We start from the raw sequence: 22,581 nt of genomic DNA, 5'->3' as shown, positions 1-22,581 counted from the left end.
TGAATGTGATAATACAAGGTAGTCAAATAGCAGCAGTTTTTAAGGCAATAAAAATGACAGATTATGCAAATACTTAATGACAGTTCATAAGGTTTCAAGTTTATCCACATCAGAGAAACTTATATGCAATGCCTTTACACTTTAAAATATAAGATTAACTAACAGAACATCAGCATTCTTTTCAGAAAGCTGAATTATCCACAAGTGATGTTCTATGAAACATTCTTAGTCGGCTCCATTACAGTTGCTCTGTCTTTCCAAAACAGCTTAAAACTTTTAAGCTAGGTTGTATTTTGGACAGTAATTCAATACAGGTTTGGAACAACCTGAGGGTGAGTAAATTATGACATAATTACAATTTTTGGGTGAACTATACTGTGGTGAGCAGGACGTGGTCGAGGGACGTGAGAGAACGGTGAGACGTATCTCTCACGGAGGAGCGGAAGAATAAAGGAGGAGCGACGACTGTGAAGATCGAGAGAGGAACAGGCCTGATTTTATGTTGTGTTTTGTTTCTGCTTTGTGTGGCCAGCAGTCGTCTGCGAGGGACTGCTGGCTTATACTTTCATTTGTTTATTTATTTATTAAAATATTTGAATGTTAGCCGGTTCCCGCCTCCTCCTTTCCCATAACAAGTAACCTTGTTACACTGGTGCCGAAACCCGAGAAGAAGGAGGAACGCGCTGTCAAAGAGTCCTCGCCGCTGAATCTACAGTGCCATCGAGCATGGTGTGCAGTTTCCGTCACCATTGCCGCTCGAGGCGGTGTGCTGGAGTGAATTGCCGGGGAGGGGGGCGGGGGGGAGGGGGAGGGTGTGTCGAGCTCGCTGCCGTCCGCCTGCGTGCTGGAGGGGCGGCTGCCGTCAGTGAGGGAGCGGAGTCGCCGCCGCCGTTCGCCGTGGGCCGGATCCTGCTGTCGTCCGCCTTGATGGGGAGGAGCAGGGAACGGGGGACTCCTGCCGACTGCCCGAACCCGGAGGAGCCGTCGCCATCCACTAGGCGGCGGAGGAGTGTCGAGCTGTCCACCGAGGGCTATCCAGCGCCACTGCGGAGAAGATTGCCTAGCTGGTGGAGGACCAGATGGCAGCGCGTTGTGGTAACTGTCTCCCCTATCTCGTCTCTGTTGCTCCTCATGCTTCCGTCTCCTTTCCTCTCGCCTCGTCTGTCCATACCCCCAGGTACCGCAGCCGCCGTGTCCGGTCCCGTGGGTACCCCCCGGCCTGCGAGGGGTGATGGGGGTATGTGGTGAGCAGGACGAGGGACGTGAGAGAACGGCGCGAGACCGGTTACGAGGTCGAGGGACGTGAGAGAACTTTGCAAGACCGGTGGCGTGATTAATGATGAACACCTGTGAGCCGCACCGGTCTCGTATCTCTCATGGAGGAGCGGAAGCATAGGGAGAGGAGCAACGACTGTGAAGATCGAGAGAGGAACAGGCCTAAATTTTATGTTGTGTTTTGTTTCTGTTTTGTGTGGCCAGCAGTCGTCCGCGAAGGACTGCTGGCTTATACTTTAATTTTTGTATTTGTTTATTTATTTATTAAAATATTTGAATGTTCGCAGGTTCCCGCCTCCTCCTTCCCATAACAACGAACCTTGTTACATATACCTTTAACTAAAGTATACAAATGTATCTATAGCTTTGTTCAGAGTTCAGACTATCAGTCCAAATTAGGGCTTCACGATTAATCGGAAATTGAACATGAAATTGCACTTAAACCGATTTGGCGTATTGTGATTATTAGCAAAGGCTGCGATTATTTTTTTATGCGCAGCTTGTCAGTAAAGCACGCTCTGTGATCAGTAGTAAATGCCGCTATATCTGAAAGCACTGCGAGTTTGAGTCGCTTATAACGTGCATTTGAAAAAGCAACACACGTCAAGCATCTTTCCAAACAAGAGAAGCATTTATGAACCTCTTGTCCAACAAAAGACAACATTTAATAACATGTTTTTACTCCAATCTCACTTCATAATGACAGTTGAGCATCCTTCTGTGAGATGATTTGGCTTCTTACACAGAATAAGGCAGTCGTGTGTTTATTAGTCATGTTTAATCAAAGTGTTTCAATCTTCTGTTTATTCAGCTACAGATATGATGCCCATAGGGATTTCCTGGAATGATGTGTTATTTGCAGGGTATATTTGGAGATTCTGTGAGCCTTTGCCAAATCGCGTGCGGTTTCATTCCGATTAATCGTGCAGCCCTAGTCAAATCAGTTTTTTGTGCATATCCGAATGAAATCCGATCCGATATGCCAAGTGTGAACAGTAAAAAAAAAAAAAGCGTTTAGCGTTTCAAGCTAAATTTGTATGTAGTTTGAAATCTTATTAAAATCACATTTCTGGAAATCTGTTTGACAATATAACTATGCCAATATAACGGAGACATGTTTTGAAACCGGCGGAGACGACAGCACAGAATAAAGCCACGCATACCAGCCTCCTGCGTCTCTGCCGCTGCCTCATAAGACGAAGTAGTCTAGCTCGGAGGCAACACATTGTCATGTTGTAAATAAGACAACATCAGTTCTGTAAATCCCTACATATTGCAGTTGGCCTATATCTACCGACGCAACACGATTGTCATTGAAACCCATGCAGATAATATTCTGGAAAATGAAAGAGGGGCATGATTTTCTCACTGTCCTATCATTCCAAACCCATTTGTATTTTTTCCCCTTGAATTACAAAAGATGATAATTTGCTTTAAAAGAGTATGATAAGGGTTACTCTTAAGATACTTTCATGGTATTTTTTTGTTCATTTTTTTAAATAGATCTCTTGTGAAAAAGAAGTTATCTTAATTGTATTGAATGAGTGCCTGTGGTTTACTTCAAACGTATAGCTTAAAAATGAAAGTACTTCCAGATAAGATAAATGAAAAAAGGCCACTTAAGTGAACATAAAGAGAGTACAAACAATATCACTGGAAAAAGAAGGGTTATGATCTGGCAAGAGCCTTCGGACCGGCGTTAATATCAGGAAAGCGTTTCAGCGCTGGAGAGACCCAAGCAGGAAGGCCTGAAAACAGACGCAGAGGCTGCGTTGTTTCTGCTCCATACGCGAGTAAGATTGGTTTTGCTGTTTCTCAGAAATACTGTTGTTGTAATGTTAGATATAGTTATAAGCGGGTATAGATATAACAGTTTTGAGTGTCATTGAAGCATTATTTTGCTGATTGATTATTTTGTGATAAAGAGACATTTTAGGGGCAGAACAAGGAAGTGTGTTTGTTTGGATTTATTTCAAATACAGTAGTCAACAACATTTGAAGTGGATCAAAAAAGTTAATCAAAGTTGTCCTAAGACAAGAACGGGTATTGTTCAAAATGTATAACTGATGAAAGGTTTTGATCCACTTCAAATGTTTACTACTGTAGTAAGTGTTTCTCGGTAATTGAAATTTTCTTTCTTCTGTGAATTACAAAAGATATTTTGAAAATCAGTGGAGTCCAAACAATATTGTACCTCACTCTCTTTCTTAGTACTAACAAAACGCTCAGACATTCTTCAAAATATATATTTTTTGTGTTTCACAGAAGGAAATTTGGCCGCTTAGTAAGGCCAATTATCTCAATGTTTTAAAAAGCAGCCTAAACCTTCAACAAAATATCTATTTTTGTGTACCACAGAAGAAACAAACTTACAGGGGGATTGGAAGCACACTAGCCCACTAACAGGAAAAACTTTGTAGGTGCAGAAACTGTCTGTCTTTTATTATGTATTTTGCGTGCACGTTACCAGGTGATTTGGTCACGTGGGGATAGGTGGATATTTACCTGGTAGTATTTCCTGTTAGTGGTGATTGTGTAGAGGGGGGGTGAGTGGCGAGGAGTGCTCACTTTCTGTTGACCGTTTGTACGTTTTTATGTTTGTGATAATCAATTGTTTCTGCCGTGGACTGTTACATCATGCCAATAAAGGTTCACGGATTATGAAACATGGATGGAAACGCGTCACGGACCTTTCTCGCTGCTTAGTCTCTCCGCGGCTATAGGTTGCCGCGACATTAAGTCAACAGAAAAGCTTACCGCTGGTGGACTATGGACGCAAATTGGACACGGTTGTATCTGCACACCGCATGTTGTCGCGGACGCGCACCGTGAAGTGGATCGACGGAGCCGATTGACGCACATACAAACGGCAGAGGAGGTATGTCAGCGGTTTAAATGGATTGTGGCCGTATCGCTGTTGTTTGAAACATGCTGTCGTTACGCTGGATTGGCATTGGATTGAACTCTGTTAGTGGTTTGTGTTGCTCCTGCATATTATGGGCTCGTGCGTGCTGCCTTGTTACGTTCATTCATTGTTTGGCTCTGTGAGCGGCTGAGCGCGCTGTTTGAAACTGCGCTCACATTGTCCGTTGCGTTTGAGAATGAACTCTGGGGATATAGTGCACGCTGCTGATAGCAGCAAACGAGAGCATAAGCCCACGGCAAAAGCCCTGATGGCTAAAATTGAAGCCTTGCAAAGGGATCGCAAGAGCAAAGTGAATAAAGTGAAGAATGTGATTGTGTCAATGAAAGAGCTGATGAAATGTGACGAAAATGCGTCTCAAGTGTGTTCAATGCTGGAATCAATACAGTTGCTTATGGATGATGCATCCGTGCTACATAAAAGTGTATTGCCTCTATTACCTCTTGAGGAACAAAATATACAAAATGAATGGCTTGATGCAATTTCGAAGTATTATAATGGCTTTGTGGATGATGTTCAACAATGGATGAATGAAACTGGGAAATGTAATCCCCGCACCGCTCTTCCTGATACCTGCGAGCCTAGGGTTGAAGAAGTAGATGCAACATCTCAAACGGTTCGTACATCCGATATTTCACCCTCTGTTGAAGTGGTGTCCACAACATCCAATACTCAGCTCCCTAATGCAAATCTACAAGCTGGCATGGATTCTGCTAATCTTGAAAATGAAATTCAACCAACTGACAGTGTTTCAAATATAAGCAGTAAAAGATCATCTGGAGTGGTATCTCATGGATCTCGATCAAGCCGATCTTCCATTTCTTCCACTCGTCTTAAAGCTAAGGCAGAACTGGCTGCTTTATTGGCTTCTCAACAAATGCTGCAAAGAAAACATGATTTAGAGGAACAGGAGGAACAGCTGAGGAGAAGGAGGGAAAAACTGGAGCTGGAAACTAAACTAGCAGAGTCAATGGCAAGAGTAAAGGTGTATCAAGACGTGCATTCTGAATCTCATTCATCTGTCGAGAGAATCGTGTTTGAACCTCTTCATCCTGAGGCGGAACCATTTGTTCCTTCAGCTAGTGTGCCAACGGCATCAGAGCCCATGCCTGTAACGCGTACGTCACATGTTGATAACACACAAAGAATTTCAACTTATTCTCTATCTCAGCCGGTACAACAACAATCAACAAGATCTAAAACGAAACCTTCACAATCTACATTGCCTAACATGTCATCATTGGATAATCAGAATATTGGATATGCTCATGGTTCAAGATCAAGTTTTCAAGCCGATCTGAGCCACGCAAGCATGCTTCAGCTCATGGCTAAGCAAAATGAAATCGCTACTTTATTGGTTAAACAGCATAATTTGTCTTCACTTCCTCCCAGAGAAATACAGTACTTTGATGGAGATCCATTGCGCTTTCATGAGTTCATGCGCACATTTGAGGAAGTGGTGGAAAAGAAGACAGACAACCCGGGAGATTGTCTGCACTTCCTGGAGCAATATACACGAGGACAGCCAAAAGAACTTGTTAGAAGTTGCCAGCTCATGACTCCTTCTCAAGGTTACCTAAAGGCTAAGGAACTGCTTAAGGAGAACTTTGGCAATGAGGTAAAAATAGCTTCCTCTTATATGGAAAAAGCCCTCTCATGGAAAGCTATAAAATCTGAAGATGCTAAGTCCCTACGAGAGTATGGTCTTTTCTTAAGGAGTTGTTGTAACGCTATGCAAGACATTCACTATATGAATGAGCTGAATCTCACCACTAACATGCAAGTTATCCTCTCAAAACTTCCTTATAAACTCAAAGACCGATGGAGAGTCGTTGCATATGAGTTAAAGGAGCGACGCCACAATCAAACCACCTTTCCTGATATTGTGGGCTTCATTGAGAGACAAGTAAAAATCCTATCTGATCCTGTGTTTGGTAATATTCAGGATGCATTACCTGCTGGAGATAGGAAAATGAACACCAGAGCAATTCAGCCAAAACCCAGAAGCAGTTTTGCAACCACTATATCTGCTATGCCTGAAATAAGAGAACATCGTAAGATATCAACCAACAGAATATGTCTCTTCTGTAGTGGTGAACACACACTGGATGCTTGTAATACACTTACCAGAAAGTGTCACAGAGAAAAGATGAACTTTTTGATGACGAGAGGAATTTGCTTTGGTTGCTTGCATACCGGACACCTCAGCAGGGACTGCAAACGGAGAAGTATCTGTAACATATGTAGTCTGAAACACCCTAGTCTTCTTCACATTTATCCTCACGAGAAGGTAGACACTTTGGACAAGAAGAAAGCCGAATCCAAGTCAGCAGTAGCCAGTGCGATGGTCTCTCTCCAAACCAGTGGTCTTACTGGGGCTGGTAATGATAGCTGTGCGTTACCTATTGTTCCAGTGTATGTTAAATCGAAAAAGGGAAACAGTGTGGTGATGACTTATGCCTTTCTTGATTCTGGAAGTTCTGCTTCTTTCTGTACGGAAAGTTTGATGAATAAGCTCAACCTCCCTGGAAAGAGAGTTAATATTCTTCTTAGAACAATGAGTCAAGATAAATCAGTTGGTAGTTACGTTCTAAAGGATTTGGAGGTTTCTGGGTTGAGTCAAGAATATTACTGTGCATTGCCTGAAGTGTATACACAGAAGACCATGCCTGTGACCACAGCAAACATCGCCTCACAGAAAGATCTTGAACGTTGGCCTTATCTGAGTCATATCTGCTTACCTATGATTAATGCGGGCATTGAGCTTTTGATTGGAGCTAATGTTCCAGAAGCATTGGAGCCTTGGGAGATCATTCGTAGTCAAAATAACGGCCCATATGCTGTAAGGACCACGTTCGGATGGACTGTTAACGGACCACTTAAAGGAGTTCGCATGAATGGAGCCGATGATGCTGTTGACCCTGTGACTGTGAATAGGATTGCAGTAATGAAATTGGAAGAGTTGTGGAAGCAGCAATTTAAGGCAGATTTCCCAGAGACTGCTCACGAAGAAATGGTAGGAACGTCGAAAGAAGATCAGCAGTTTATGAATTTTGTGTCTCGTTCGGCAAGACTGATTAATGGCCATTATTATATCGGTCTACCACTCAGAAATGCTCAAGTGGTCATGCCTATGAACAGGAGGATTGCAGAACAACGTGCATTAACTCTTCAAAAAAGGTTCAAAGTGAATTCTTCCTTTCATGCAGATTACACCACCTTTATGGAGGACGTCATCCATAAGGGTTATGCAGAAAGGGTACCTGTGGCCGAATTGGAGAGACGTGACGGACGTCTGTGGTATTTACCCCATCATGGCGTATACCATCTCAAGAAACACAAGATCAGGGTTGTGTTTGATTGTGCAGCTTCTTATCAGGGTACATCGCTGAATAACAAGCTTCTGCAAGGCCCAGACTTAACCAGCTCACTAGTGAGTGTACTTGTACGATTTAGACTGGAATCTGTTGCCCTGATGGCCGACATCGAATCCATGTTCCATCAAATCAGAGTTCACCCAGAAGACTGTGATCTCTTGAGATTCCTGTGGTGGCCAGAAGGTAATGTAAACAGCAGTCTGGAGGAATACAGAATGGTGGTTCATTTATTCGGAGCCACATCATCACCAAGTTGCTCGAGTTTTGCATTGAGGAAATGTGCAATGGATCAAAAGGAGCTATTTGACCCCAAGACAATGGATGTTGTCTTCAATAATTTCTATGTGGATGACTGCCTTATTTCTGTACCTTCCGAATCAGATGCTGTGCAGCTGTACAAGGATCTTACTAGTATGTGTGCTAAAGGAGGATTTCGTTTAACGAAATGGACTAGCAACAGCCGTGCTGTTTTGGGTGCTGTACCTGAGATTGACCGAGAGAAAAAAGTAAAGGATTTGGACTTGGATCGTGACACTTTGCCACTGGAAAGAGCACTAGGAGTGCAATGGTGTGCTGAATCAGATGCCTTTCAATTCAAAGTGGTAGTAAAGGATAGACCTCTTACAAGGAGAGGAATTCTCTCAGTGGTTAGTTCCATCTACGACCCTCTGGGGTTTTTGTCACCTGTGATTCTGTCTGCAAAGAGGATACTGCAAGATCTGTGCAGAGAGGGTATAGGGTGGGACAATGTAATTCCTTCAGTGTATGTTCAACGTTGGATGAACTGGCTGGATGATCTGCATCGCTTGGAGTGTTTTGAGGTCAGAAGATGTTTGAAGCCTGATGGGTTCGGAGAAGTAACTTCTGCTCAAATGCATCACTTCTCAGATGCAAGCGAGCAAGGATATGGCGTGGTATCCTATCTGCTGCTCCATAATGACCAACAACTGGCACATTCTACTCTTCTGGCGAGCAAGGCAAGGGTTACACCATTAAGATCCATTACAATCCCTCGCCTGGAACTTACAGCTGCCACGCTTGCAAGCCGTATCGACAAGATCTGGACGAAAGAACTCAAGATGCCCTTCCAGAATTCAGTTTTTTGGACTGATAGCACTTCAGTACTCAAATACCTTCGAAATAGGACCTCAAGGTTTAAGTGCTTTGTGGCTAATAGAGTGTCCGAAATCCTGGAGGTTTCTGATGTAGGACAGTGGAGGTACGTGAATACGTCAAGCAATCCAGCAGATCTGGTATCTAGAGGAGTGAAGGTGGACTTATTCTTGAAGAACGAGACGTGGATTTCTGGTCCCACATTTCTTGTTCGGTCACAAGAAGAGTGGCCGATGGACCCCACCTATAAGGACGTAATATTATCTCACGATCCTGAGATTAAAAAGAGTGTTCTGGTAAACACAATAAAAGTCAACGAAAATTCTGACTCCATATCGCGTCTCTTTGACTACTTTTCCTCTTGGATTCGACTAAAGAAAGCCGTAGCATGGATCCTTCGTTTGAAACGAATCTTGATGGACCGTAGTAAGGAAAGGAAACGACTGCAGGCCGCTTTTGTCTGCTCTGATACAGATCCATATCAACAAGAGATGACTATTATTCAGGGAATGCAGAAATTCGAATCTACTGTGCATAAGGACTTACTTTCGTTGGGAGAATTGGAAAAGGCTGAAATGGAAATTATCCGACTTTCTCAAAGAAAGAGATTTCCGGAGGAACTAAAGAGTCTACGAAAGTGTGGAGTAGTCAAGCGAAATAGTCCTCTTTATAGTCTAAATCCAATTCTTCAGTCTGATATTATCAGGGTTGGTGGACGCCTTGATAACGCATTGATCCCTGAAGACTCCAAACACCCAATTATATTGGCCAAAGACATACACATTTCTGACCTAATCCTGCGACATATTCATGAAGAAGTGGGGCATGGTGGACGGAACTTCATGTTGGCGACTCTTCGACAGCGATTTTGGATCCCTGGAGCTAGCGTAGCCATAAGAACATGTCTGTCACAATGTGTAGTGTGTAGAAGGTTCAACGCAATTGCAGGTCATCAACAGATGGCTGATTTGCCTCACGATCGAGTCTCACCCGACAAACCACCCTTTACCCATGTCGGACTGGATTGTTTCGGCCCTTTTGAGGTAAAGCGAGGAAGAACCACTCTAAAGCGCTATGGAGTCATTTTCACCTGCCTGGCCATTAGAGCTGTTCACATTGAAATGGTCTCATCGCTGGACACCGACTCATTCATTCATGCACTTAGACGTTTTATCGCTCGACGAGGACAAGTGGCTGAAATACGTTCAGATAATGGAACAAACTTTGTTGGGGCTGAGCGTGTACTACATGAGGCGATGCAAAATTGGAACCACAATCAGATAAACGATGTTCTTCTACAAAAGAAGATAAAATGGACTTTCAATCCTCCTGCCGGTTCACACCACGGAGGGATCTGGGAAAGGCTCATCAGATCAATAAAGAAAACATTGAATTCCATTCTACGAGGGCAAAGTTTGGATGAAGAAGGTCTTCATACTTTCTTGTGTGAAGTAGAGTCCATACTTAACAACCGACCCATAACCAGATCATCTTTGGATCCTGATGACTTGGAAGCTTTAACACCTAATCATCTTCTCCTTCTAAAAACAAAGCTTGCATTACCACCGGGATTATTTGAGAAGGAAGATTTGTATTCCCGTCGAAGATGGCGTCAAATTCAGTACTTGGCTGACCAATTTTGGAAAAGATGGATTGGCGAATATCTACCTCTACTACAGGAACGGCAAAAGTGGATGGTAAAGACACGAAACCATCAGTTAGGAGATGTTGTATTGATAGTGGACGAAAACGCACCTAGAAGTTCTTGGCTCATGGGCAAGATTATTCACACAATAAAGGACAAAAAAGGATTCATACGGCAAGTTAAGATCAAGACTATGAGTACCTGCTTGACCAGGCCAATCACAAAAATCTGTCGTCTTCTTGAAGCTGAGGAATTTAAAGACTAGCTATGACTGACACTTGAGAGCTCTCAACTGACCCTTTTGACTCAACTTTGACTTAGACTTGATCGAACTACTGACGACTGACTTTACTGACCTAGACTGGACTTGAACATTAACTTTACTCAGCTACAAGAATGAACTAAATGAACACTTGAGTGATCTGGACATTCACACACATACATATTTTTATATTTTCTTAAGCCTTTTGTAAAAAAAAAAAAAAGAGAAAAAAAATCATGTATAATAATTGATTATATGATGTGTTTACTGTTCGTATTGTATTGTCTGTGATTATTACTGGTCTATTGCATAATAATCAGGGGCTGGAATGTAGGTGCAGAAACTGTCTGTCTTTTATTATGTATTTTGCGTGCACGTTACCAGGTGATTTGGTCACGTGGGGATAGGTGGATATTTACCTGGTAGTATTTCCTGTTAGTGGTGATTGTGTAGAGGGGGGGTGAGTGGCGAGGAGTGCTCACTTTCTGTTGACCGTTTGTACGTTTTTATGTTTGTGATAATCAATTGTTTCTGCCGTGGACTGTTACATCATGCCAATAAAGGTTCACGGATTATGAAACATGGATGGAAACGCGTCACGGACCTTTCTCGCTGCAGTTATTGTGGCCAATTGGTTGAGCATAATTCCTCCATAGGTTTGAAACTTTGAGATTCCCAAACTGTTGTATTCAAAGATAACTCTTTATCCTTGCTTCTCTGCAATCTACAACAGAAAACAGACTGCAGCAGTCTGGATTTCACATATCTAGTGGCAATCTGGTATCAGCTTCTCTCTATGCACCAGTGAACTGCCACAAGCCTCTCAGATAAGGTTCTGCCAGGGATTGCACCAACAGGAGACATCAGGGCCAACTTCACAGGCAGCCGAGGAAAAAATTGACTAAGGACCAACATTGTTCCCTGTCTTTCAGTCACTTCGACGCAGTGTCGATGACTGCACTTGGGAGGCCCAAACACCTCTGATACTTTGAAAAAAGGCCAAATAGAATTGTCAAGTGAAATTTGCATGCCACTCCCTTGCACATACCGGTATAAAAGGGAGACGGCGTGCATCACTCATTCAGATTTGTTCTTCGGAGCTGAGTGAGTGTCATCTGTACATGAGCTAATTTCATTCACCTCCAGGAGAAGAGAGTTGCTAGTGTTAAGCCACATTTCGGTCGGTCTCCAAGCATTGCATGGATAAGTGCAGAGAGAGTTCCCCGGGGCACTTTAACAACATAAAAAATTACTTTCCTCTAAACGAGCAAACACAGACGGATAGCGTCTTTTTAAAAGTGCCATTCTGCCTGTGTTTCTGGATGCAGTCGATATCTTTCAGCCTCAGACTGTCTCAAGTGTTTGGGTCTCACCCACACTGAGACAGCATTTGTGGATGGCACATGTCCTCATTGCAAGAACATGACAATGGCATCGTTGCTGGATGGAATCTTCCCAGACTCCTGTCCATGGCCTATAAGTTCACTTTGTCTCTAACGGCGAAGGCTTACAGTGCAGCTGCAGGCTGCATCCCATGGCCATCCTGCAGGCCCATCAGGCCAAAGCTCTAAAAGAGCTGCACGAGGGTAGTCCTGAGCCAGAATTGATGCAGGAACTGCAATCGACTTCACTCTCTTCAGGCTCATGGCCAGGCTATGTCCACCACAGTGGTCCAGGAGCGCCATCTCAGGCGTGCCACCTACAGGCCATCAAGGTCATTGTCTGCTCGTCGCCGAGGGTGTCCGCCTGCGGCTGCCACATCAGCTCTGCAACAGCCAATAGTCCCCAGTCAACACTCCTCTTCACGGCCCCACCGCAGGTACCTCAAAAATGACCATTCCTCTAGTGCCACTCGTGCAAGTTTGGAGGCCTGGTTAGCACTTGCCAACCCGTCGCACTGACTGGTTCATCATGACAGTCAGACGCGGCTAAGCAATTCAGTTCACCAGGTGCCCACCCAGGTTCAGCGGCATAATCTTTACCTCAGTGGCATCTTTACCCTGTCCTGTGTGCGGAAGTTGCAGTCTTATTTGCGAAGGACGCAATAGAGCCTGTCCCTCCAGCCGAGATGAAGGAGGGTCTTGACGGCCCTTACTTTATCGTACTAAAGAAAGGCAGTGGGTTGTGACCAATCTTATGCCTGGACTTTTGAAACAAGCCTTGCACAATATAAGATGTTAACGCAGAAACACATTCTGACATGCGTTCGCCAACAGGATTTGTTCACAGCAACAGACCTGAAGGATGCGTATTTCCATGACTCGATTTTGCCTCGACACCAAACGTTTCTTCGGTTCACTTTCAAGGGTAAGGCATACCAGTACAAGGTCCGTTCAGGCAAGTGGGCATTTGCATCCTAGCTCACAACTTGACGCCAGGCCAAGTACTCGTGATGCATGCTCTTTTTAGATCAGCCCATATACTTGGGCAAAGTGCACCATATGTAGTGATTCCCTGATGGTAGGGCTGGGAAAAAAATCGATTTGATTTAAAAATCAAGTTGGTAGGTCAAATCGATTCATATTTTCAAAAAATCTATTTTTTTAGATTTTTTTTCTCCCCCTCTTCAGTATAGCGTATAATTAAGGCTGGGCGATAAATCTATTAACTCGAATGTGTAGTGTACGTCGATATGTTTGAATGAAAATCGGTTTTATCTATAATATCCGCAGATGCTCCCCTCTGGGCTCCCATAGTTCCGGACACGCTCAGCGCGTTTGCCATAGAGCTACACAAACAACATGGCAAATGAACAAGACCGCGGCTGCACAAGCACACCCGCCAAAAACATTTACAAACTGAATCTGCAGGGCTGCCAACTCTCACGCATTCACCGTGAGACTCAGTTGTAGTTCAGACTCTGCTCAGCCGCAGTTGTCACTTCACACGCTCTCACGCCACACATCCATTTCTCACGCAGAGAAAATCGCGAAGCAAAGAGGACACTGACGCCGACAGAGAAGCTTACGGTACTATTAATGTAGAACACATTCTCAGCTCTCAGATTCTGTCAATTTAATTACAAAATTCAAACAATAAACACCGTTTTGGCGCTTGTAAATGTGACGTGACAGATCTCAGTTCAAGCGGCTCGTGAACCGATCATCTGTTACTACCAACTTGATCAATAGGTAATTTGAAAGATACAGTTCAACTTACCAAAATTTAATAAAATCGATCGATCAAGTGTTTTTCAACCGGTCCATAAACAGCTGAGTCACGTAACGTTACGTTTACCTCAGGAAAGCCATTTAATGACCATAGCACGCTAGTTGGACTTAAACAATTGTCTGTAGAGAGGAGTATTTTGCTAAATATGATAACTATATTACATATTTATTATATTTTTACCTATATCATAAAATAATATAACGTTGTCATTATAAAAAACGCATTAAAATAAATTTGAGATGTTATTTTGAACCTTTAATAATAATACCAGCTGACAGGGCTCTGTATGTTTACAGTAGGTGAGGTTTTTTTGGAGGAGAAAAATTAACATAACACATTAACGTATCTACTGTACCTAATATTTATCCAAAGGAATCGGTATTGAATCAAGATCAGAATTAAATCACAAGAATTGAAATTGTGAAATTTGTGTCAAGCAATAAACAGTAGCATACAGTCACATGTAAACATTGTGTTGTCACTAAACTTAATAAAATTCTGTTTAGTCACCAACTGTTTTGACAATCACAATACACTTATAATTGTGATGCAAGTGTTTTTTACATCCCCATTCCCCACCAATCCCAATCCACCCATTTTATGTTATGTTACATTTTCAGTGTTTACAAAGGCAGGGCAGGGCCTACCATCTTGGCTTGTTGTTTCTGATAAATAAAGCTATTTTTAAATAAAGTTAAATAGATTTTAAATAGGGGGAAAAAAAATCGATTTAAATCGTAAATCGAATTTTTTGTGAAAAAATCAGGGATTTTTTTTTTAGGACATATCGCCCAGCCCTACCTGATGGTAATCTCAAGTGATGTATTGTCCCTAACGGTAAACCTGTGTCTTCCCCGTAGGCAGAGCTGCATATAGAAGAAATAGCACTTCCCCAACGGTAATTTTGTTTGCACTTTGCACAGCTCTGATATTTAATTTGTTTTAAATAAAATAAATACCAGCTGAATCAGCCTATTCCCATGATAAGTACTGTCCTCTCTGTCCCCACATGATACAAAGGACTACACAGCATACGTAGGGCATTGGGTAAGTTACGATGGCCCAAATGGGAGAAAATAGAAGAACAGCGATGTAGGTTATTTTGAGCTGAAACTTCCGAGACATTCTGGGGATATCTGAGATTTATATTACATCTTGTAAAAAGGAGCACAATAGATCCCCTTTAATGTAAAAAAAAGAAAAAACATAATTTTTCCATATACTGTATTACAGCAGCACCTCTATTCCCAGTCTTTCTGAAATGCTCTGATTTCTACATAGCCCCTACTTTTAAAAAGCCCAGAGTGCTCTGATTGACCAGCAAAACACCTTAAACGTAGCCTATGTCAGAAATATAATGCATTCACCATACTCACAAGCTTCATCTTCCAAGGCTTCTCAAGCATATAATAATGGCATTGGTTTTAATATCAGTTCAAGCCCAAGTCAGATTCTAAAAATGCAGATGATCAAGCCAATCGATCGAAACCACCTTAGCAAGCACGACATGAGCAGAGCACAGTGGTAAGTAGCCTTTGCTGGCGTTGTACTCTCCCAGGTTTAAGAAGCTGTCCTCTGTAAAATGTGCTGTGCATAAGCAAACATTTGGGTTGTACTGCTCAGGACCCGCTTTATAAATAAATCTTAATCATTGATTTGTAATTTCATCCATTTTCGGAAGGCCAAACAAAGGGGTTTTGATTTAGCATTGAAACACACAGCGTCTCCACTAGGTCTGTCGAAATGGCAGAAAAGCTAAAAAAATTTCTGAAATATTAGCAAAATTCAAATTATATTCAAATTCTAAAGGCAATAGAGGAAAAAAGTACTGTATTGTCTCCTATGCCCACAAGAGGACACAAGCGAGCGCAATAAGCAAATATAAACCAAATCAAGCTTCGCATCTTTTATTGACATTTTTAAACAATTGTTCTTAAATAAAATTTAATTTCCTTAATGCAAGGAAAATTAGGTAACAAAAGTGCATACAACTGTGTAAGTGCATCAGTAACCTGAGAAAACACGCTTCAACATACAGCGTAATGTAACGTTACTATATGAAGACAAAATAGCAAACTGCCATTAAGAAACAATCCACTTCTACCAACTACACATCTACATATTGTTCGTCAAAAGCACCAGACAGTCAACTTGATCAGCAGCGTGTGCTGAGCGCTTTTTGTTGACAATGTTTCCAGCTGATGAAAACACACGCTCAGATCTGACCGATGTGCCAGATATGGTCACGTAGGCTATGTCTTTGCCAGATGCGCAATATGTGGATAGATACACTTTTTTTAAGATCTTTTGGTCTAAGCAAGATTCTCTCAGACTCAAGAGTCCTAACTCTCTTTTTCTGCCATCTTTCAAATCAACAACGTAGCCGCACCGCACCGCACTGTATACTGGATAAAAAACAAACCGCGTCAGTTACTGTACGTTCACACCGCGGCCGGCGAGAGCGGCAAAATTCACTCTCGCCGCCATCGACGCCGTGAGATTCGGGGATTCTCTGACGCTCTGACGTATATTTTAGAATGCGTGATTTTTTTTAAACTTTATTTAAAGGAGCCGCAAAGCAAATAAGAACTGAACATAAATCAGTATCCTATTTTGTGCATACTGGCTACACGTAGGGTATAAGTTAACCTATTAAAATCTTTTAAATGTGAAAGTAACAAAACACCAACCATTTCAGACACCTTTTTCCATTCATCGTTCTTTTTATTAATGTCCCTGTATGTAAACAGGGACACGTCGTACAATAACGGGAAACCCGCAACAGAAATAATTAACTTTTCCTCCATTTTGCTTAGGAACTAATGTGGTCGGAACCAAAGTTTACAGGATTGTGTTCTCTGGTATCCTCTCAGGCGGAGGACTTCTACATTATGATTGGTTGCCGCTGGTTGCCGCCGAACCGCGTCATGGCTTATTACCATAAAGTTGACTTGATTTCAACTCTTCTCGCCGCTCTCGCCGTCCAAGACGCGCCGCGCCGCCCTCGCCGGAGCTCGCCGCCGGCTCTCATTGAAAATGAATGGCTTCCGGCCAATTTGACGCTCCTGCCGCCGGCGGTGTGAACGCACAGTTACGTCATTATTAGGGGTGGGAATCTCTAGACACCTCACGATTCGATTCGATTACGATTCAGAGGGCTGCGATGCGAGGCTAAAACGATTATCGATAAATCTTTTTTTTTGTGTGTGTGACTACTTGGTACTTTTAAAGCAAAGTATTTATAATGACCCATAAAGAATTTACTTCCAATATTTATTAATAAAACAAATGGAAGTGATTTGGCAATGGCAAGTCAACTGTAAGGTTACATTTGCCAGCATATGTCCCAACATTGCAAAGAACCAACAGGAAAAGAAATGTGTGCCTGTACTAGCAGCATACTTGTAGTAAATTAATACAAACTTCAACATATTCTGAATCTCTAACATAAAATAATAGACTTCTAGTTCTATCCAACATCCTCCTGTTATGTGCAATGAGCAATATAATTCTTCAGACAAAAAAACCAAAACATTTTGCTTTAGCAAAATCACAAACAGCTTTCATACAAAAAAAAAAAAATAGAATGATGTACCAGCTACTTTCATACAAACATAATGCTTGAGGACTTACGCATATTATGAATAATTAGTAACATACAAATCTGCTCTTATACATAAATAAATAATAAAGAGTCTAAGACTTATGACTTGAAATTTTTGCTGTATACCACAATCAAAAACAGCATACCGGTACAAAAAAAAGTAAATAGGTAAACATCAAATTAAATTTTTTTGTGACTGGCATGCATTGCACTGATACACACTGTGACTGTGGAGGGCAGTACAGTAAACCTAGGTATAACAGATCTGTTATATTGATGTGAAAGTCAAGATAAACAATACAGAAAGCAGCTCTCATTCAAAAATACAAAATAGTCCTCAATGAAATTATGCCTATTTTCCATACGTTAGCTTTTAACAAAGAGGGTGCCGTTCGGATTCGCTCGGGAGCGTGACACTTGACACCAAAAATTTGAATGCAGGTTTTTTGCATTCAAATGTGTTTTATTTATTTATTTATTTTATTTGATGAATATTCGAAATTCTAATTGTAATTTGACAGCCCTAGTCTCCTCAACATCAACAACACTATACTTCACCGAAGCATAGCCTTTCTTTGCATGCCTTTGGATGGGAATTTATGCTAATATGCCACATTGTGACGTAGATGTTTGCCAAGTAATATCTGGACTTCGATCGAGGCGGTTTAGGCAGGTCTGGAGCTGTTCTGTTAGATAGAATAAATCCCTTTGTGGGAGATAGGGCTGCACAATTAATCGTAATGAAACCGCACTCGATTTGACAAAGGCTGAGATTATTTAATGCGCAGCTTGTCAGTGCAGCACGGCTGATCGGTAGTAAATGCTGCTCCATCTGAAAGCCGGAGGGTGTCTGATGCAGACACGCCAAATATGCCCTGCGTTGTCATGTGTAAGAAGCCACATCATCTCACAGAAGGATGCTCAACTGTCATTATTACATGAGTTTGGAGTAAAAGCATGTTATGAATACATAATATATAGCCTATGACTCAAACTAGGGCTGGGCGATATGAATCACGGTGAATGCGTGAGAGTTGGCAGCCCTGGAATTCGTGCTACCTTTTCTGTCGACAATTTCATCATCTTTCGATAATAACTCGAGGTGAGTTTCACTTTCGGCACATTTTTTGTCGTCCTCCTGTCGAGTTTGCTTTGCAAAGTGCAGTAGGAAATGGACTTTGTACTTTGACGTGCACATTAACAGCTGCACGCTGATTGGCTGTTGTCGCATATTTCTGCTGTGAGATTGGCTCTTAGATGAATCCATATCCAGTAAAAATGTCCAGAGCTAATCATCGTTATCGACATAAATTTTATTGCGATTCGATATGATATAGTTTATCGGCCCAGCCCTAACTCAAACTCACAGTGCTTTCAGATGGAGCAGCATTTACTACTGATCACAGAGCCGTACATCAATGACAAGCTGCACACAAAATAATCGTAGCCTTTGCGATTTCAAAATCGCGATAAGCCAACTCGAATTTAAGTGTGATTTCATGTAAATTGCGATTAATCGTGCAGCCCTAGACTATGAGCTCTGTAACTTTGCAGATCTTATCTATGCCCTTACATTACAATGAAAGAAAGGATATTAAAAAGCATCATCTAACCCCTTTAGTCATGATTTGCTTCCTATAAATTTTATTCATGATATTTAAATAACTTTGGGCTTCAATTAGGCTATATCAAAGCCAAATCAGGATGGCTTAAAGAAGCTGAATGAAATTAGTTTAGAATAGATGAAAAAAACTGGGTCATAGACTAATCCGTCAAGCTGATTAATTAGCTGCTATGTTGGTGTTATTGCATGTTCTAATAACTAATAAACAGTAGGCTAGTCAATGGATAGTTAACAGTTTTGGGAATTTTAAGTAAACTTTAATAAGCATTTATAGCATCTCATTTTTTTTGTACATCTCATTTGTGGAAATTCTATAATGCATATTAGCATGATACCAGTCATTGCTAAAAAAAAAAGAAAAAGAAAAAAAAGCCTGTTTGTCAGCAAAAGCCTACAAAACACTCCTCGATGATACCCGTTCTCTTCACTGAATATCAGAACATATTGGAAAGCACTTCATAACTTTAAAAAGCTACATTTTAATCTATAGCCTAGGCTACTTTTATAAACCCAGAACAAATGTAAGGATGCTGCATTATATCAGGGCAGGATAACATTAGAATGTAGAATAAGTTCAAGTTTTAGCTACATTATGACAGTAAAGAAAAACATAACATAACAGTCTATATTTTTCGACTGGTAAAATAAAGTATAGAAAGTAGGCTCTCTCATGTCATTTATTTTGACCCTAAAGTCGTTAACTTGTGGCAATGAGTTCTCCTACACAAAAGTTATCGTAGAACCTCTCAAATACAACGTAAACAAACCCAACACATAACTGTAAACAAAACAAAAAATATATAACATGGTATTACCACGAGATATGATATTCATAACAGAAATGTCAGCGCTATCTGAACAAAAATGCGTTTGTCAAACAACGACGACACTGCTTTTCAAGAACATAAACAGGGTCATAGACAAATATTAGTCTCTCATCAACATGGACACATTATATGAGCTTTAAAATACCAAGAGTTTGCAAAATATGAGCCAGAGTTTATGATGAGCTTTAGCATGTGGATGAGCAGAGGTGTTGCGCAGCTGGAGCATTAGCATCAGCTAACTTAACGTTACACAACGAGTGCAGATATAACTGCTTTCTTTTCAGTGATAAACTGTAATACGTCAAGCGACTGCATGACTATTTGTAATTATGGACCTTTCAGTTGTAGTATGGTCACGCAGGTACGATTAGTCACGTACAGCCCACCTATCTGAAGACAGACTGACTCTGGCTATATTCGCTAACCCCTGTCGCTGTCTGTCTCTGTCAGTGGTGTTAAAGAGGTCGGGTCTGATCATACTCACTCTGACACTTCAGACGATCTCAGTTAAAGTCCTTTAAGGAAGATGTTTTCAGTGAAAGCTTCAGATTCCCCTCCGATTCTCCTTTAACGTGAGTTGCGTCCAATTTCTAATGAAGTTCCGCGTCTACGGAGGCCGAACACAAACATAACCCAACATAAACGTCAAAAGAGCCTCCTCCTTCTCTCGTCTCCTTTGCTGGATCTCCCTTCTGTTTGTAAACACAGCTTTTCATGGGCGAGGTCGTGTTTTTGTGTAGGTGTTAATTCGAGTTTTTGGTAGTAGATAAATGTATGAATCAATTTATTTTTAAAAAAGTACATTTTAAATTTTAACTTTACATTTTCAAAATGCAAAACATAATTTAGTATGATAATCTATTTTCCTCATGGGTGTCAAAAATATCAGGTTCAACCCTTGCAGAGACCACTTTTCCACCACAATGTAGGGAATACATGGACCACACACACTTGCTTCACTATTAGTGAGGACATTGCATAATTTCTATATATAACTTTTATTTATATTTTTTCCCCCCAAAGTTAGCCACACAGCATTTTCACTGGCCACAATTTTGACATCGATACCATGGGGGAAAACATATAGATATTTTTAATATTATCCCATAATTTGTCATCAGGTAGGCCTATGCTGGGTGTGAGCACCAAATCTGCAGGAATGAGTAAAATTATGCTTAATACGTGCCATTCCTTGCCGAAATTCGAGCCCTGTAACACCGACAATATGTCAACTCGCTGTCGGAGAGATTAGAGAGCGAGAACGTGCTGGTATGTATCCTGCGAAAGCGTTTCAGATATTTCAGTATCGAAAAATCTATATATTTGACAACACAAGATTGCACTTACCGTATTTTCCGGACTATAAGTCGCACATTTTTTCATAGTTTTGCTGGTCCTGCGACTTATAGTCAGGTGCGACTTATATATCAAAATTAATTCTGAGATGAACCAAGAGAAAACATTACCGTCTACAGCCGCAAGAGGGCGCTCTAGTTAGCGGAGTTGTTCAGAAGCGACACCGAGGAAGAATTCAATGGATTCAGTGATGTGGAATGAGATCGCGGGAGCTTGGTGAACTTGCTTACCGGTAACTTGTTGGACTCGCTGGCTTTTGTTAATTTAGCCTATTCAGCCTCCCAGGTATGTTCTTTATGCTATTGTGTAGGGTTTCCCGCAGAAAATGTGTTAGTTAAGGTGTAACGTAACTTTGTGTAACTTAACTTAACTTTGTGTTAGCCTACGTATTATTTCAGATGCCTTTTCAAAAGACTACAATTCTAAAATGTATATTATATAAAATTCAACCAGCCAAAGTAGCTAGTAGGAGTGTTTGCGTTACACGCCACCGCTGAAATCCACCCGTTTGACAGGTGTTAATGTCAAGCCCTGTATGTATAATAATAAATATTATATATATACAGTATATACATACATACATACATACATATATACATACATACACACACACATATTTGCTACCCCTAAACACAACCCTCACAGGGGCATGTGCAAAACACTAGATTTAAATAAAAACATGTTTTAGCGGAAGGGATGGTGATGCGAGGATGACGAAACCCCGGCAGCGATGACGTAGATTCCCGCTTACGCAGACCCAGAGCACAGCAAGGATGACAGCCCACGGTGGAGTCGAGAAAGTGAGGAGCCAAGGTGTTGCTGTGGCTGACGACATCCTGGTGACGACCGACGGAGGTGGAGCCGATGGATCCCGGCGCACAGACGGAGAGCTGATGAACTTGAGCAACACCGCTGGCACTGGAGACCTAGGTGGGCGACGAGCGTCTGAGGCGGAGACAGAGTGCCCGAGGACTGAGGTGGAGCCCAAGGGAAGGAGGAACTCGCTGTAGCTGTAGGGGTGGAGAGACTGAGTGCAGTGGAAGGCTCGCAAGTCTGTGGAGGAAGTAGAGTAACGACTGATCAAGGGGGAGTCGGTAAAACGAGGGAACCCAGGTGAAGCCGCAAGGTCGAGGGTCTCTGATGGAGCCTAGGGTAGGAGAAGCCAAGGCGAAGCCAACAGGTTGACGGGCTGAGGTGGAGCGAAGAGATGAGGGGCTGGAGGCGGAGCCACAGGAACCCCTCGTTTGGGTGAGGCTGGTGGTTGCTCGCGCTGTGGCTTCATGTCACAGCAGAGGCTGGGCTGGAGGACTGTCTGAGCTTTGAGGTGAAGGTGACAGAGGTACGCTTGATGAGATCAATGACGGTAATTCCAATTCCCAACAGATTAACAAAAAAGTCCCAGT

At 41.9% G+C, this 22,581-nt stretch overlaps 1 protein-coding gene across 1 annotated transcript in view; it reads right to left on the bottom strand.

Annotated features, from left to right (window-relative positions):
• micu1 (mitochondrial calcium uptake 1) overlaps window positions 1-20,503 on the bottom strand; it is a 98,388-nt gene extending 77,885 nt beyond the window's left edge. The window contains 1 exon segment of the mRNA XM_079635933.1: window positions 20,307-20,503. The gene's annotated coding sequence lies outside the window, so the exon portion shown is untranslated.
• Window positions 20,504-22,581: the final 2,078 nt, after the last annotated feature.

The sequence above is a fragment of the Phoxinus phoxinus genome (genome assembly GCF_949152265.1).
Source record: "Phoxinus phoxinus genome assembly, chromosome: 14".
Classification (NCBI taxonomy): Eukaryota; Metazoa; Chordata; class Actinopteri; order Cypriniformes; family Leuciscidae; genus Phoxinus; species Phoxinus phoxinus.
This window is presented reverse-complemented; position numbering and strand designations above follow the sequence as displayed.